This window comes from Stomoxys calcitrans, chromosome 1, assembly GCF_963082655.1.
Source record: "Stomoxys calcitrans chromosome 1, idStoCalc2.1, whole genome shotgun sequence".
Taxonomy (NCBI): Eukaryota; Metazoa; Arthropoda; class Insecta; order Diptera; family Muscidae; genus Stomoxys; species Stomoxys calcitrans.
This window is the reverse complement of record NC_081552.1, coordinates 43,051,263-43,068,385: the sequence shown is the minus strand read 5'-3', so window position 1 is coordinate 43,068,385 and position 17,123 is coordinate 43,051,263. Positions and strand designations below refer to the sequence as shown.

Sequence of the window (17,123 nt, the reverse complement as noted above, 5' to 3'; positions counted from 1 at the left end):
TAGGTCTATGTTTGGATGTAGCTGCCGATATAAACCGATCTCTCGATTTAATGTCTTAGGCTCATAGGCGCATTTATTATCAATTTGGTTCAGATTGGTCTATATTCGAATATGGCTGCCATATATACCGATTTCTTGGTTTAAGTCTTTGCGCCCATAAAAGCAACGTTTGTTATCCGATTTCGCCGAACTTTGGCACGATGAGCTGTATTAAGCCCGGTCCTGCCAAACTTTTGTTGTTTTTTTTACCCTTCACTAAGGGATGGGGGTATACTAATTTCGTCATTCTGTTTGTAATGCCTCGAAATATTCGTCTAAGACCCCATAAAGTATATATTTTCTTGATCGTCATACATTTTAATTCGATCTAGCCATGTCTGTCCGTCCGTAGGCCTGTCGAAAGCACACTCACTTTCGAAAGAGTCAAGTTAGGAGCTTGAAGTTTTGCATGAATACTTTTTATCAGAGTAGGTTGGTTGGGATTGTAAATGGGCCATATTGGTCCACGTTTTGATATAGCTGCCATATAAACCGATCTCCAGTTTTTATTCTTGAGGCCTTAGAGGACACAATTCTTATCAAATTTGACTGAAATTTTGCATGAATTGTTTTGTTTCCAACAATTTTGCTAAATATGGTTTAAATCGGTCCATGCTATAGTTGCCATATAAACCGATCTTAGATATTGCCTTCTTGAGCCACTAGAGGCCGCAATTCTCATTCGATTTGACAGAAATGACTTCTACAATGCGTTCAACACTTAGTTCATTTATGGTCCAAATTGGACTCTAACTTAATATAGCTGCAATACCATAACAATTCTTATCCATTATTCTTTATTTACCTAAAAAGAGGTACAGCGCAAAGAACTCGACAAATGCGATCCATGGTGGAGGGAATATAAGATTCGGCCCAACCGAACTTAGCACGGTTTTCTTTGTTTAAGTTTTGTAGCCTTTTGCGGCGAAGATCATGAAAAAACAAGTAAAAGCGTGCTAAGTTCGGCCGGGCCGAATCTTATATACCATCCACCATGGATCGCATTTGTCGAGTTCTTTTCCCGGCATCTCTTCTTAGGCAAAAACAGACCATTATAAACACGTTTGTTGATGGTCATGAGAGGATCCGTCGTACAAAATTTCGGGCATATCGGATAATAATTGCGACCTCTAGGGGTCAAGAAGTCAAGATCCCAGATCGGTTTATATGGCAGCTATATCAGGTTATGAACCGATTTGAACCTTATTTGAAACAGTTGTTGAAAGTAAAAATAAAATACGTCATGCAAAATTTCAGCCAAATCGGATAGGAATTGAGACCTCTAGAAGCTCAAGAAGTCAAATCCTCAGATATGTTTATTTGATAGCTATATCAGGTTATGGACCGATTTAAATCATACTTGGCACAGTTGTTGGGTATCATAACAAAACACGTCTTGCGAAATTCCATTCCAATCGGATAAGAATTGCGCCCTCTAGAGTCTCAAGAAGTCAAGACCCCAGATTGGTTTATATGGCAGCTATATCAGGTTATGGACTGATTTGAACCATACTTAGCACAGTTGTTGGATATCATATCAAAATACTACGTGCCAGAATTCATTCAAATTGGATAAGAATTGCGCCCTCTAGAGGCTCACGAAGTCAAGACCCAAGATCGGTTTATATGACAGCTATATACGGTTATGGACCGATTTGAACCATACTTAGCACAGTTGTTGGATATCATAACGAAACACGTCGTGCAAAATTTCATTTCAATCGGATAAGAATTGCGCCCTTTAGAGGCTCAAGAAGTCAAGACCCAAGATCGGTTTATATGGCAGCTATATCAGGTTATGGACCGATTTGAACCATACTTAGCGCAGTTGTTGGATATCATAAAAAAACACGTCGTGCACAATTTTATTTTGATCGGATAAGAATTGCGCACGCTAGAGGCTCAAGAAGTCAAGACCCAAGATCGGTTTATATGGCAGCTATATCAAAACATGGACCCATATGGCCCATTTACAACACCAACCGACCTACACTAATGAGAAGTATTTGTGCAAAATTTCAAGCGGCTAGCTTTACTCCTTCGGAAGTTAGTGTGCTTTCGACAGACAGACGGACGGACGGACGGACAGACGGACGGACATGGCTAGATCGACATAAAATGTCGCGACGATCAAGAATATATATACTTTATGGGGTCTCAGACGAATATTTCGAGTAGTTACAAACAGAATGACGAAATTAGTATACCCCCCATCCTATGGTGGAGCGTATAACAAGTAAAAGCGTGCTAAGTTCGGCCGGGCCGAATCTTACATACCCTCCACCATAGATCGCATTTGTCGAGTTCATGTCCCGGCATCTCTTCTTAGGCAAAAAAGGATATAAGAAAAGATTTGCTCTGCTATTAGAGCTATATCAAGATATGGTCCGGTATAAAATTTCAGCCAATTCGAATAAGAATTGCGCCCTTTGGGGGCTCAAGAAGTAAAATAGAGAGATCGATTTATATGGGAGCTGTATCGGGCTATAGACCGATTCAGACCGTAATAAACACGTATGTTAATGGTCATGAGCGAATCCGTCATACAAAATTTCAGGCATATCGGATAATAATTGCGACCTCTAGAGGCTCAAGAAGTCAAGTCCCCAGATCTGTTTATATGACAGCTATATCAGGTTATGAACCGATTTGAACCACACTTGGCACAGTTGTTGGATATCATAACAAAACACTTCGTGCAAAAATGCATTCAAATCGGGTAAGAATTGCGCACTCTAGAGGCTCAAGAAGTCAAGTCCCCAGATTTGTTTATATGACAGCTATATCAGGTTATGAACCGATTTGAACCACACTTGGCACAGTTGTTGGGTATCATAACAAAACACGTCGTGCAAAATTTCATTCCAATCGGATAAGTATTGCGCACTCTAAGGCTCAAGAAGTCAAGACCCAAGATCGGTTTATATGGCAGCATGGACCGATATGGCCCATTTACAATACCAACCGACCTACACTAATAAAAAGTATTTGTGCAAAATTTCAAGCGGCTAGCTTTACTCCTTCGGAAGTTAGCGTGCTTTCGACAGACGGACGGACGGACAGACGGACGGACGGACAGACGGACGGACATGGCTAGATCGACATAAAATGTCGCGACGATCAAGAATATATAAACTTTACGGGGTCTCAGACGAATATTTCGAGTAGTTACAAACAGAATGGCGAAATTAGTATACCCCCCATCTTATGGTGGAGGGTATAAAAATCAATTTGTGTTTGTTTGTAGGTTTGTTTGTTTTTGTGTTCCTTATAGACTCTGAAACGGCTGAACCGATTTTCTTGAAATTTTCACAGATGGTGCATAATGATCCCGTGGTGAAAATGTAGTACCCCATTTTTTGATATCTGAAGGGGGGCGGACCCTCCTCCTCACCCTTATTTTCAGAAACGCCAGATCTCGGAGATGGGTGGTGCGATTTAAGCCAAATGTTGTGTGCTCTCATATAGTATCCTAAAACTAAAAATTGGGATCCAAATTTCTGATGGAGGACCTAGGGGGCCGCCCCACCCTAAAACCTACCAAACATGTAATTAGACCAATCACGAAAATATGGGACTTAAATGATAGGTATTCAAGATAAGAAAACGTATCTGATATCTTTTTGTCGGACCAAGTGTTAGGGGGACCACCACAAATCCCAAATCACCCCTAAATCGAACATATTTACCGACCATGGCAATATGGGACTCAAATGATTTGTATTTGAGAGTAGAATTCGAATCTGGTATCCAAATATGTGATCAAGTGTTTGGGGGGCCGCACCTCCCCAAAAACACCCCCCATAGGGGACAACTTTACCGGCCATAGCAATATGGGGCTCAAATGAAAGGTTTTTGGGAGTAAGTGGCCGCCCATTCCCCAAAACAACCCCCGCCGGTCATGTTTGCCGACTATGGAAATATGGGGCTCAAATTACAAGTTTTTAAGAGTAGACCACGTATCTGATATCAAAATTAGGGACCAACCGTCTAGGGGACGTCCCACCACCATGACAATACCCAAATAGGACGAATTTGCTCACCAAGACAATTTGGGTCTTAAAGAGAGTGGAACTAAATATTTATAGTTTTCAGGGCCAATACCGCAAACCGGACATATTTGCTGACTTTAAGGAGTTTAAATGAGATTAAACAAGTAAAAGCGTGCTAAGTTCGGCCGGGCCGAATCTTATATACCCTCCACCATGGATCGCATTTGTCGAGTTATTTTCCCGGCATCTCTTCTTAGGCAAAACAGGATATAAGAAAAGATTTGCTCTGCTATTAGAGCGATATCAAGATATGGTCCGGTTTGGACCACAATTAAATTATATGTTGGAGACCTGAGTAAAATGTCAGCCAATTCGAATAAAAATTGCGCCCTTTGGGGGCTCAAGAAGTAAAATAGAGAGATCGATTTATATGGGAGCTGTATCGGGCTATAGACCGATTCAGACCATAATAAATACGTATGTTGATGGTCATGAGAGAATCCGTCGTACAAAATTGCTCAAGGAGTCAAGATCCCAGATCGGTTTATATGACAGCTATATCAGGTTATGAACTGATTTGAACCATACTTGGCACAGTTGTTGGATATCATAACAAAATACGTCGTGCCAAAATTCATTCAAATCGGATAAGAATTGCGCCATCTAGAAGCTCAAGAAATCAAGGCCCAAGAAAGGTTTATATTGCAGCTATATCAAAACATGGACCTATATGGCCCATTTACAATACCAATCGACCTACACTAATAAGAAGTATTTGTGCAAAATTTCAAGCGGAAGTTAGCGTGCTTTCGACAGACGGACAGACATGGCTAGATCGACATAAATATCACGACGATCAAGAATATATATACTTTATGGGGTCTCAGACGAATATTTCGAGTAGTTACAAACAGAATGACGAAATTAGTATACCCTCCATCCTATGGTGTAGTATACCCTAAAGCGAATTTCATATCCAATTTTGAGGACAATGGCAATATGGGGTTCAAATAAATGATATATAGACATATGAGAATAGAGCACGTTGCTGATGTATTTTCCGGGCTTAGTGTTTGGGGAACAACCCCAACCCCAAAACATCCCTTAATCGGCCATATTTACCGACCATGTCAATGTGGAGCTTAAATGAAAGGTATTGGGGGGTAGAGCAAGAATTGATACCCACTTTTGGGACCAATTTTCTGGGGATCTACCCCTTTCCCAAAATACCCCACAAACAGCAATTTTTTACTGACCATCGCAATATGGGGCTCAAATAAGTGTATTTGGGAGTAGAATACGAATTTGATATCCAAATGTAGGACCTTGTATTTAGGGCTTCACCCCTTTCCCTCGCCTCATCGTGTAAACTTTCCTAAACCAATAGCAATATGGCGTTTAAATAAATGGTATTTGAAAGAAGAGCACGATGCTGATATTTTTTCAGTTCCAAGTGCCTTGGGGACGACCTTACCCCCGAATAGAATAGAGCACACCTTACAACCAAACTTAAATTCAAAGACCAATTAAGATCATATGGGATTCAGATAGCACTTTTATTGTTAAACTGTTCGTCAAGCGATATACTATTTCTATTTACTATTTATTTTCTCTAAAAGCTCCTTAGTTTTGAAAATAAATATTACAAGGAAAATTTTAGCTAAACTGTTTTTTAAGCGATATACCATTTTCGTAGCATGGTATTTCACTAAAAGCTCTTTATTTGTCGAAAATAAATATTACAAGGAAACTTTTGTTCCATATAAAGTAAAAGAAGGCGCAGCGGCGCGGGCCCGTGTCAGCTAGTAGTAAATAAATATGAATAAAAAACCAAAAAATATAAATTTAAAAAAGTGTAGAAATCACTTAAAAAAAAAAATTTTAATGAGAAATACATACAAAATTGCGCCGAGTTTTCTAAAATTACTTTAAAGAAAAAAAAAAAACTGAAAAATATTGACGGCCGCGGGAATCGAACCTGGGTTTGCGGTAGAAATGGAGTCGGATTGTATATGCGCATTTTTAGCCTTGCCGTATTACATGCACCTACGAATGCCTGCAAACTGCAATGAAGGGCTATGTTGTCTACTACAATTTTGTTGTTATTTAAGTTAAAGTAAAACTTTTGCCATTCATTAGATTAGTTGTGTGGTGGATGAGTCGGTAGAGTGCGCGCTTTGCATTTGAAGGGACCTCAATTCAAATCACGCTGGCAGCAAAAAGTCAACTTCAAAAAAATGTTGAAGCGGGTATGAAAATAATAATAAACACTCGAAAAGGGCAAAATAAAATATCTCAAATAGTATTGCCTAAAAATAAAGAAATGGTTCTTTCTATTTTTTGCTTTTTTAGGTCATACAAATATCCCATGATCTATCGCAGTGCAAAAACAACGTTAAGAGCAGGCCTTATTTAATTGGTGCTATTGCAAGCCAGTTCAAAACACTGTTTTTGTAGGACTCGTATATGGACATATTTTGCAGGCCCTTCTGCAGGAGTATATCGAGCAATGGGATTTTGAAATGGTGTTTACATTTGTGTAGAAGTACTGGCAAGTGCCTTTGCTGGCACATGCGTATGCATGTATTTCGCCTCTTTCCGCTACTGGGTATAGCTCAATCGACACAAAAGTAGTGTAGTATATAACAAGTAAACAAGTAAAAAGGCGTTAAGTTCGGCCGGGCCGAACTTTGGATACCCAACACCTTGGGTATATATTTAATCACCTTTCATCAAAATTCGGTGAAAATTTCATACCTTATGTCCCATATCAGTTATATCAAAATATGTTCCGATTTGGACCAAATATTATTAAGTACACTAGCTACATCTAAAAATAAACCGATCTGAACTATATACGACACGGATGTCGAAAAGCCTAATATAAGTCACTGTGTCAAATTTCAGTGAAATCGGATTATAAATGCGCCTTTTAGGGGGCCAAGACTTTAAATCGAGATATCGGTCCACATGGCAGCTATATCCAAATCTGGACCGATTTGGGCCAAGTTGCATAAAAATGGACCAATGTAGGCCAAATTAAAGAAGTATGTCGAAGGCCCTAACACAACTCACTGTCCCAAATTTCAGCAAAATCGGACAATAAATGTGGCTTTTATGGGCCTAACACCATAAATCGGAGGATCGGTCCACATGGCAGCTATATCCAAATCTGGACCGATCTAAAGCAAATTGAAGAAAGATGTCCAAGGGCCTAACACAACTCACTGTCCCGAATTTCAGCAAAATCGGACAATAAATGTGGCTTTTATGGGCCTAACACCCTAAATCGGAGAATCGGTCTATATGGCAGCTATATCCAAATCTGAACCGATCTGGACCAAATTCACGAAAGATGTCCAAGGGCCTAACACAACTCACCGTCCGAATTTCAACAAAATCGGACAATAAATGTGGCTTTTATGGGCCTAACACCATAAATCGGAGGATCGGTATATATGGCAGCTATATCCAAATCTGAACCGATCTGGGCCAAATTAACGAAGGAAGTCGAAGGGCCTAACACAACTCACTGTCTTAAATTTCAGCAAAATCGGATAATAAATGTGGCTTTTATGGGCCTAAGACCGTAAATCGGCGGATCGGTCTATATGGGGGCTATATGAAGATATAGTCCGATATTGCCCATCTTCGAAATTTCAGCTCAATATCTCTATTTTTAAAGACTGTTGCGTGATTTCAACAGACAGACGGACGGACATGTCTAGATCGTCTTAGATTTTTACGCTGATCAAGAATATGTATACTTTATAGGGTCGGAAATGAATATTTCGATGTGTTGCAAACGGAATGACAAAATGAATATACCCCCATCCTTCGGTGGTGGGTATAAAAATTAATCTGTGCAAAATTTCAGCTCAATATCGCTGCTTTTTAAAGACTGTAGAGTGATTTAAATAGACAGACGAACGGACTGGCGGACATGGCTAGATCGTCTTAGATTTTTGCGACGATCAAGAATATATATACTTTATAGGGTCGAAAATCCATATTTCGATGTGTTACAAACAGAATGACAAAATGAATATACCCCCGTTTTTCAGTGGTGGGTATAAAAAAGAAAGCTTACTTTAAAGTTATCTCATGTCAACTTAGTAATCTTAAATTTTGGTTTCAGTTTGCCAAAATTCCAAGTTTAAATTTAAAAGTCTTTGATTTTGTCGGAGCGGAGCTGTTTTGGTGTTGTTTTGAGGATGGAAAAAGCTTCGCTCCCACTCCGCCCCGGGTTCTAAAAATATCGCTCGCGCTTCAGCCAAAATAGGCCTGCTGAATACCTGGCTCTAACCATTCCAAATTTCAAAGAGATATCTCTACCCCTTCCCACTCGCATATTTTTATCACTTTTTTTCCATTTTCTCCTACTGTGCGAGATTTGAATCTCGGCGTTGAGAGCAGCAGCAAAAGCCGTTACCGTTGGCTAGCCAACGGCAACTACCGAAGCATATGCATTGGTTAAAGAAATAGCTGGCGCGACGAGAAATCACACATGGTAAGTGTCGCTTTCTTATCGCAGACGCAATTTTGCTATAACTTTAATATAAGTAAATACAAAATTTACCCATGACCACTGCATTCAGGAACTGGGGCAAACTTCTCACACAGAAATGAATGCGACTTAAAATGTAATGACGATCAAGAATATATAAACTTAATGGGGTCTTAGCCGCATATGCCGAATATATTATATTTCTATATATAAATATTGGGTTGCCCAAAAAGTAATTGCGGATTTTTAAAAGAAAGTAAACGCATTTTTAATAAAACTTAGAATGAACTTTAATCAAATATACTTTTTTTACACTTTTTTTCTAAAGCAAACTAAAAGTCACTGCTGATAACTGACAGAAGAAAGAATGCAATTACAGAGTCACAAGCTATAAAAAATTTGTCAACGCCATCTACATGAAAAATCCGCAATTACTTTTTGGGCAACCCAATAGAACCTTGTAAGATTTTCTTACGATAGGACCTAAATTGAGGCTATTAGAGTGTTACAGGCAATATCGTATGAAATATATATGAGAGCTGCATATATCTAAATCTGGACGGATTTTTATAAAATTTAGAACACGAACTAAAACGTCATATACACTAAATTAACACAAAATTTTATAAAGATCAAATCAAAATTGTGCGGATGAAAGATATATATGGGAGCTACATCTAAATCTGAACCTATGTTAATGAAATTTTGCACACGTATTTGGAAGTCAAATAAAACATCGCATGTCGAATTTTTCAAAAATCGGACCAAAATTGTGTCTTCTATAGCCTTAAGAGGCCATACCGAATGAAAGATATATATGGGAGTTAAATCGAAATTTAAACCGATTTTTTCAAAACCAAAGAAACAAATGCACAAAGTTATAATACGCTGTAACACAGTGGTGGAGTAGGGTATAATAATAAATGAAGGCCGATCAGGATAGAATAGAACAGCAATAAAAAGTCTTTGGTAGGAGAGTACACTTTTTAACCTCAAATTGGGATAGACACAAGAGATCTTGCAGATTTGAAATCTGATTTTGAATGTAGATAAATAATAAAAAAAAAAAAACAAGTAAGAGCGAGCTAAGTTCGGCCGGGCCGAATCTTATATACCCTCCACCATGGTCGCATCTGTCGAGTTCTTTGCGCTGTATCTATTCTTAGGCAAACAAAGTATAATGAATACGGACGGAGGAGCAGCTACATCAAGTTATAGTCCGCTTCGGGGTGCAAGAAGCGAAATCGGGAGATCGGTTTATATGGGAGCTGCATCAAGCTTTAGATCGATTCTGATCATATTGCACACGTATATTGAAGGCTATGGGAGGAGCCGTTGTACAAAATTTGTGCCAAATCGGATGAGAATTGCGCCCTCTAGAGGCTCAAGAAGTCAAGACCCAAGATCGGTTTATATGGCAGCTATAGCAGGTTATGGACCGATTAGGACCATACTTTGCACAGTTGTTGGAAGTGATATCAAAATACTACGTGCAAAATTTTAGTCAAATCGGACGAGAATTGCGCCCTCTAGAGGCTCAAGAAGGCAAGACCCAAGATCGGTTTATATGACAGCTATATCAGGCTCTGAACCGATTTGAACCATACTTGGCACAGTTGTTGGATATCATAACAAAACACGTCGTGTAAAATTTCATTCCAATTGGATAAGATGTGCGCACTCTAGAGGCTCAAGAAGTCAAGACCCAAGATCGGTTTATGTGCCAGCTATATAAGGTTATAGACCGATTTGAACCATACTTGGCACAGTTGTTGGATATCATAACAAAACATGTCGTGCAAAATTTCATTCCAATCGGATAAGAATTGCGCACTCTGGAGGCTCAAAAAGTCAAGACCCAAGATCGGTTTATATGGCAGCTATATCAAAACATGGACCGATATGGCCCATTTACAATATCAACCGACCTACGCTAATAAGAAGTATTTGTGCAAAATTTCAAGCGGCTAGCTTTACTCCTTCGGAAGTTAGCGTGCTTTCGACAGACAGACGGACGGACGGACGGACTTACGGACAGACGGACGGACATGGCTAGATCGACATAAAATGTCGCGACGATCAAGAATATATATACTTTATGGGGTCTCAGACGAATATTTCGAGTAGTTACAAACAGAATGACGAAATTAGTATACCCCCATCTTATGGTGGAGGGTATAAAAATTAATTTGTGCGTATCCGAAGGAGACCCGTCCTGAATATCCTGATAGTCACCTTCAAAATGCTTGACATTATGAGGTTCAAAGAAAATCGTGCTCTACTACGATTCAGATATCATTTCAGGGTCCGCCCCCTAAACTGCCTTTAAACCGGCAATGTTTGCCTACTATGGCAACAAATAATAGGTATTTGGCAGTAGAAAACATATTTTATATGCAATTTTGAGGCCAAGTGTTTGGAGGTTGTGTCACCCCATAAACTCCACCTAAACCAATTGCAATTGCGGCTCAAATAAAAGGAATTTAACAGTAGAGCTCGATGCTGATGCTTTGCAGGGCTAAGTGCGTGGGTGGCCGTCCCAACTTAATTACGCCTCAAACTGGATATATTCGTGGATTATGGCAAAATGGAGCTTAAATCTGGTATCTGTTTTATGGCCAAGTGTTTCAGGGACGTCTCACCTCATAAACTTCCCCTAAAACATACATACATACAGACTATAGCAATATGTAGCATAAATGTGGTGTTTGAATCTAATATCCACTTTCGAGCCAAAGGGTTTGGCAACTCTAATCCACCATGAAAACTAAGAGAATGAAGTAGATCTAACATCCAAACTTTAATGGGCGCACCCTCCCTTTGCCCTATTTTCAAAAATGTCAGATCTCGGAGATGGGTGGGGCGATTTAAGCGAAATTTGGTTGGTTTATAATAACTCAAAAACAGAAATTTGGTGGGTATCTATGGAGCCGCTCCACCTCCAAAACCCTCCAAATGGAAATATAAACCAATAATGACAATATGTGGCTCAAATAAAAGTTATTGAGACTAGATCACGAATCTGATATATCGGCATCCACTTCACCCCCACAAATACCCTCATACCGGTTATATTTACCGCCCACAGCAATATAATGCTCAAATGCCTTTCTGAAAGGCCGTACCAACACCCCAAAACATGACTTATTTCTTCTTTATATAGCTCAGATAAAATAAGAGAGTGAAAGAAGGCGCAACCGAGCGGGCCCTGTCCAGTTAGTCTATATATATGACGAGTCTTCGTAATACTTGTAATCTATAGCCCATATATTCAAATTTAGTCAGACTTCAATTTTGCATACCTATTGAAATATCGAATTGAAACTTCTACGATTTTCTTGCGATGGTACGAAAATTGTGGCTTCTAGCCTTAAAAGTCGAAACCCATAAAAGATATATATATATATATATATATATATATATATATATATATATATATATATATATATATATATATATATATATATATATATTTGCCCACGTATTTCGAAGTCAATTAAAACATGAAAAATTTTGTTGAGTTCAGACCAAAATTGTAGCTACTACAGGCTTAAAAGTCGAAACGATTAAAAGGTATAAATTTGTACTTTACTAAATCTTCCTTGAACCAAAAAAGAAACTTATGCTAAATTTTGTGAAAATCGGACAACATATGCGACCTGTACCTTGATTACAAGTATACATGGACAGACAGACAGACAGACACAGCTAAATCAAATCAGGAAGTGATTCTAAACCGATCGGTATACTTATCAATGGGTCTACCTCGTCTACTTCTTAGCGTTGCAAACAAATGCACAAATCTATAATACCCTGTACCACAGTGGTGGTGTAGGATATAATAACCAAAATGATTAACTTAGATTTTTAGCAGAAGCCATCGTGGTGGGTGTTCAAAACGGCCAAGCAGAACTATTGTTTGCATGCTTTTTAATTTGTTTATACCCACCACCAAAGGATAAGGTTGTATTCATTAAACCCACCACCATAGGGTTGGGGTATACTAATCTAGTCATTCCGTTTCTCACAGCTCGAAATATTCCTCTAAGACCCCATAAAGTATATATATTTTCGATCGTCTCGACATTCTGAGTTGATCTAGCCATGTTCATCCCTCCATCCATCTGTTGAAATCAGGAAAGCGGTCGAACGCATAAAGCTAGCCGCTTGGAATTTTGCACATATACTTAATATTGATGTAGGTCATTGAAGATTGTAAATGGACAGCATAAGTTCCGATTTAGATATAGCTCTCATATAAACCGATCTCCAGATTTGATTCTTGAGCCCTTACAAGTCGCAATTTTTGTCCGATTTATCTGAAATTTTGCATGTAGTGTTCTGTTATGACTCTTACTAACTGTACTGAGTACAGTCCAAATCGATCAAGAACCTGATATAGCTCCCATATAAACCGATCTCCCGATTTGACTTCTTCAGTCCTTTGACTTCTTCAGTCCTTGACTTCTTCAGTCTTTGCCCGATTTGGCTAATTTTATTTTGTATAAAGATGTAGAAGTAGCGGCAGAACTTAGTACGCTTTTCCTTGTTTTGTCATTCCGTTTGCAACACATCGTAATATACGTTTCCATCACGTTACAGTCTTTTAACATAGGGATGTTGAGCAGAATCTTTGCACAGATTCGCCTCTTGTTTACAGGCAGGTTAAGTTCGTAGATGTGGTATATGGGACTTTATCTTGATATAGCCCTATATATACCGATCTGCCGATTTAAGGTCTTAGGCAGGATGCACTAATAAGGTGAGGTTATGCGAATAGCTGAGTACAATTTTTATACCCTCCACCATAAGATAAGATAACTACTCGAAATATTCGTCTGAGACCCCATAAAGTATATATATTCTTGATTGTCGTGAAATTTTATGTCGATCTAGCCATGTCCGTCCGTCCGTCTGTCTGTCCAAAGCACGCTAACTTCCGAAGGAGTTAAGCTAGCCGCTTGAAATTTTGCACAAATACTTCTTATTAGTGTAGGTCAGTTGGAATTGTAAATGGGCCATATCGGTCCATGTTTTGATATAGCTGCCATATAAACCGATCTTGGGTCTTGACTTCTTGAGCCTCTAGAGTGTGCAATTCTTATCCGATTGGAATGAAATTTTGCACGCAGTATTTTGTTATGATATCCAATAACTGTGCCAAGTATGGTTCAAATCGGTCCATATCCTGATATAGCTATCATATAAACCGATATTGGGTCTTGATTTCTTGAGCCTCTGCAGTGCGCAATTCTTATCCGATTGGAATGAAATTTTGCACGACGTGTTTTCTTATGATATCCAATAACTATGCCAAGTATGGTTCAAATCGGTCCATAACCTGATATAGCTGTCAACTTCTAGAGGTCGCAATTCCTATCCGATTTGGATGAAATTTTGCATGACGTATTTTATTCCTATTTTCAACAACTGTGTCAAAAAGGTTCAAATCGGTTTATAACCTGATATAGCTGCCATATAAACCTATTTGGGATCTTGACTTCTTGAGCCTCTAGAGGTCGCAATTATTATCCGATTTGCCTCAAATTTTGAACGATGGATTCTCTCATGACCATCAACATACGTGTTTATTATGGTCTGAATCGGTCTATAACCCGATATAGCTCCCATATAAATTGATCTCTCTATTTTACTTCGTTAGCCCCAATGGGCGCAATTCTTATACGAATTGGCTGAAATTTTACACAGGTCTCCAACATATAATTTAATTGTGGTCCGAACCGGACCATATCTTTATATTGTTTTAATAGCAGAGCAACTCTTATATCCTTTTTTGCCTAAGAAGAGATGCCGGGAAAAGAACTCGACAAATGCGATCCATGGTGGAGGGTATATAAGATTCGGCCCGGCCGAACTTAGCACGCTTTTACTTGTTTATTTTTGTTTTGATTTTGCAGTACATCTGAATTTCAAAAGCTTGATAACATAGCTGCATTTTTTTTTTCTAAAAACTTTAAATGAGGTTCTATTTAATCTGGTATTTGACAAATAGGCAAAAAACAGTGTTATAATAATAACAAGTAAAAGCATGTTCGGCCGGGCCGAATCTTATTTACCCTCCACCATAGATCGCATTTGTCGAGTTCTTTTCCCGATATCTCTTTTTAGGAAAACAAAGGATAAAAGAAAAGAATTGCTATAATATTGGAGCAATGTCAAGTTATGGTCCGGTCTGATCTGAATGTTGGAGACCATAGTAGAAGTCATTGTGTAAAATGTCAGCCAATACGAGTAAGTATTGTGCCCTTTAGGTTCTCCAGAATTAATATAGATATATCGGTTTATATGGGCTATATCAGGCTATGGACCGATTCGGACCATACTTGACACGCATATTGAAGGTCATGGGAGAAGACGTTGTACTAAATTTCGGCCAAATCGGATAATAGATACGCCCTCTGGAGGCTCAAGAAATCTAAGATCCCAGATCGGTTTACATGACAGCTATATCAGGTTATGGACCGATTTGAAACATATTTGGCACAGTCATTGGAAGTCATAATAAAACACCTTGTGCAAAATTTCAGCCGAATTGGATAAGAATTGTACCCTCAAGTGGCTCAAGAAGTCAAGACCCGAGATCGGTTTATATGGCAGCTATATCAGATTATGGACTGATTTCAACCATTCTCAGCACATTTGTTGGAAGTCATAATAAAACACATCGTGCTAAATTTCAGCCAAATCGGATAAGAATTGTGCCCTCTAGTGTCTCAAGAAGTCCCAACCGAGATCGGTTTATATGGCAGCTATACCAAAACATGGACCGATATAGTCCATTTACAATCCCAAACGACCTACACAAATAAGAAGTATTTGTGCAAAATTTCAAGCGGTTAGCTTTACTCCTTCGAAAGTTAGCGTGCTTTCGACAGACAGACAGACGGACGGACAGACGGACGGACAGACGGACGGACAGACGGACGGACAGACGGACGGACAGACGGACGGACAGACGGACGGACATGGCGATTTAAAATGTCATGACGAACAAGAATATATATACTTTATGGGGACTTAGTCGAATATTTCGAGGAGTTACAAACAGAATGACGAAATTAGTATACCCCCATCCTATGGTGGATGGTATAAAAATACAAATATAAAGCATATCTGAAGAAGATAAGTTGTAAATCGGTCTTTTGCCTGATATAGCTCCCATGTAAATAGATCTCCAGATTCGACTTCTTGGGCCCATACAAGCCACGATTTTTATCCGATTTGGCTTAAAATTTTTATAAATTGCTCTCAACAACTGTGCCAAGTGTGATCCAAATCAGTTTATTGCCAGATATAGCTCCCATATTTTAGCAGAATCCATGGTGGTGGGTTCCCAAGATTCGTCCCGGCCGAACTTAGCACGCTTTTCTCGTTTTTTTTTTATACCCACCACCATAGGATAGGGGGTATATTCATTTAGTCATTCCGTTTGCTACACATCGAAATATCAACAAATCGAAATATCAATACATATTTCGGATCGTCGTAAAATTCTAAGACGATTTAACGATGTCCGTCCGTCTGTTGTAATCACTCTACGGCCTTCAAAAATTGAGGTATTGAGCTGACATTTGGCAAAGATACGTCTTTTTGATGCATGCTGGCTAAGTTCTTGTACGGGCCAAATCAGACCACATTTGGATATAGCTGCTATATAGACCGATCTGCCGGTAAAGGGTCTAATGACAATAAATGCTTTATTTTTAATCCGATATCGCGGAAATTTAAAATTATTAGTAGCCTTAGGCCTCTCGACATCTGACCCAAATATGGTTCAGATCGGACTATATTTAGACATAGCTGCCATATAGACCGAACTGTCGATAAAGAGTCTAATGCCCAAAAATGCCCAAAAATGCCCAATGTAGTTTTAATCTTCCCGACATCTGACTTAAATATGGATCAGATCGGACAATATTTAGATATAGCTGCCATATAGACCGATCTCCCGTAAAGGGTCTGAAGCCCATAAAAGCTTATTTATAATCCGATTTCGCTGAGATATGACACAGTGAGTTATTTTAAGCCTCCCGACATTTGACCTAAATATAGATCAGATCCGACTAAATTTAGATATAGCTGTCATATAGACAGATCTCCCTATAAAGGGTCTGATACTTTAAAAGCTTTATTTTTTATCCGATTTCGCTGAAATTTGAAGCAGTGGTTTTATGCCTTCCAAAATAGAACCCAAATATGGTTCAGATCGGTTTATATATAGATATTGCTACAAAAAAGACCAATATTTTGTTCTACAAAATTTAACAGTGACTTATGTACCACTCAATGTCCGGGCCGAATTTGGGTGCTAAAGTTATCCAATTTTTACCGGATTGTGACAAAATTGGGTTTACATATATACCCGAGGTGGTGGGTATCCAAAGTTCGGCCTGGCCGAACTTATTGCCTTTTTACTTGTTATACCCTCCACCATAGGATGGGGGGTCATTCTGATTGTAACTACTCGAAATATTCGTCTGAGACCCCATAAAGTATATATATTCTTGATCGTCGTGAAATTTTATGTCGATCTAGCCATGTCCGTCCGTCTGTCCTTCCGTCCG

The 17,123-nt window shown here is 38.9% G+C and overlaps 1 protein-coding gene across 1 annotated transcript in view; it reads right to left on the bottom strand.

Annotated features, from left to right (window-relative positions):
- LOC106094177 (glutamic acid-rich protein-like) overlaps positions 1-17,123 on the bottom strand; it is a 45,765-nt gene that overhangs the window by 17,330 nt on the left and 11,312 nt on the right. The gene's annotated exons all lie outside the window — the stretch shown is intronic.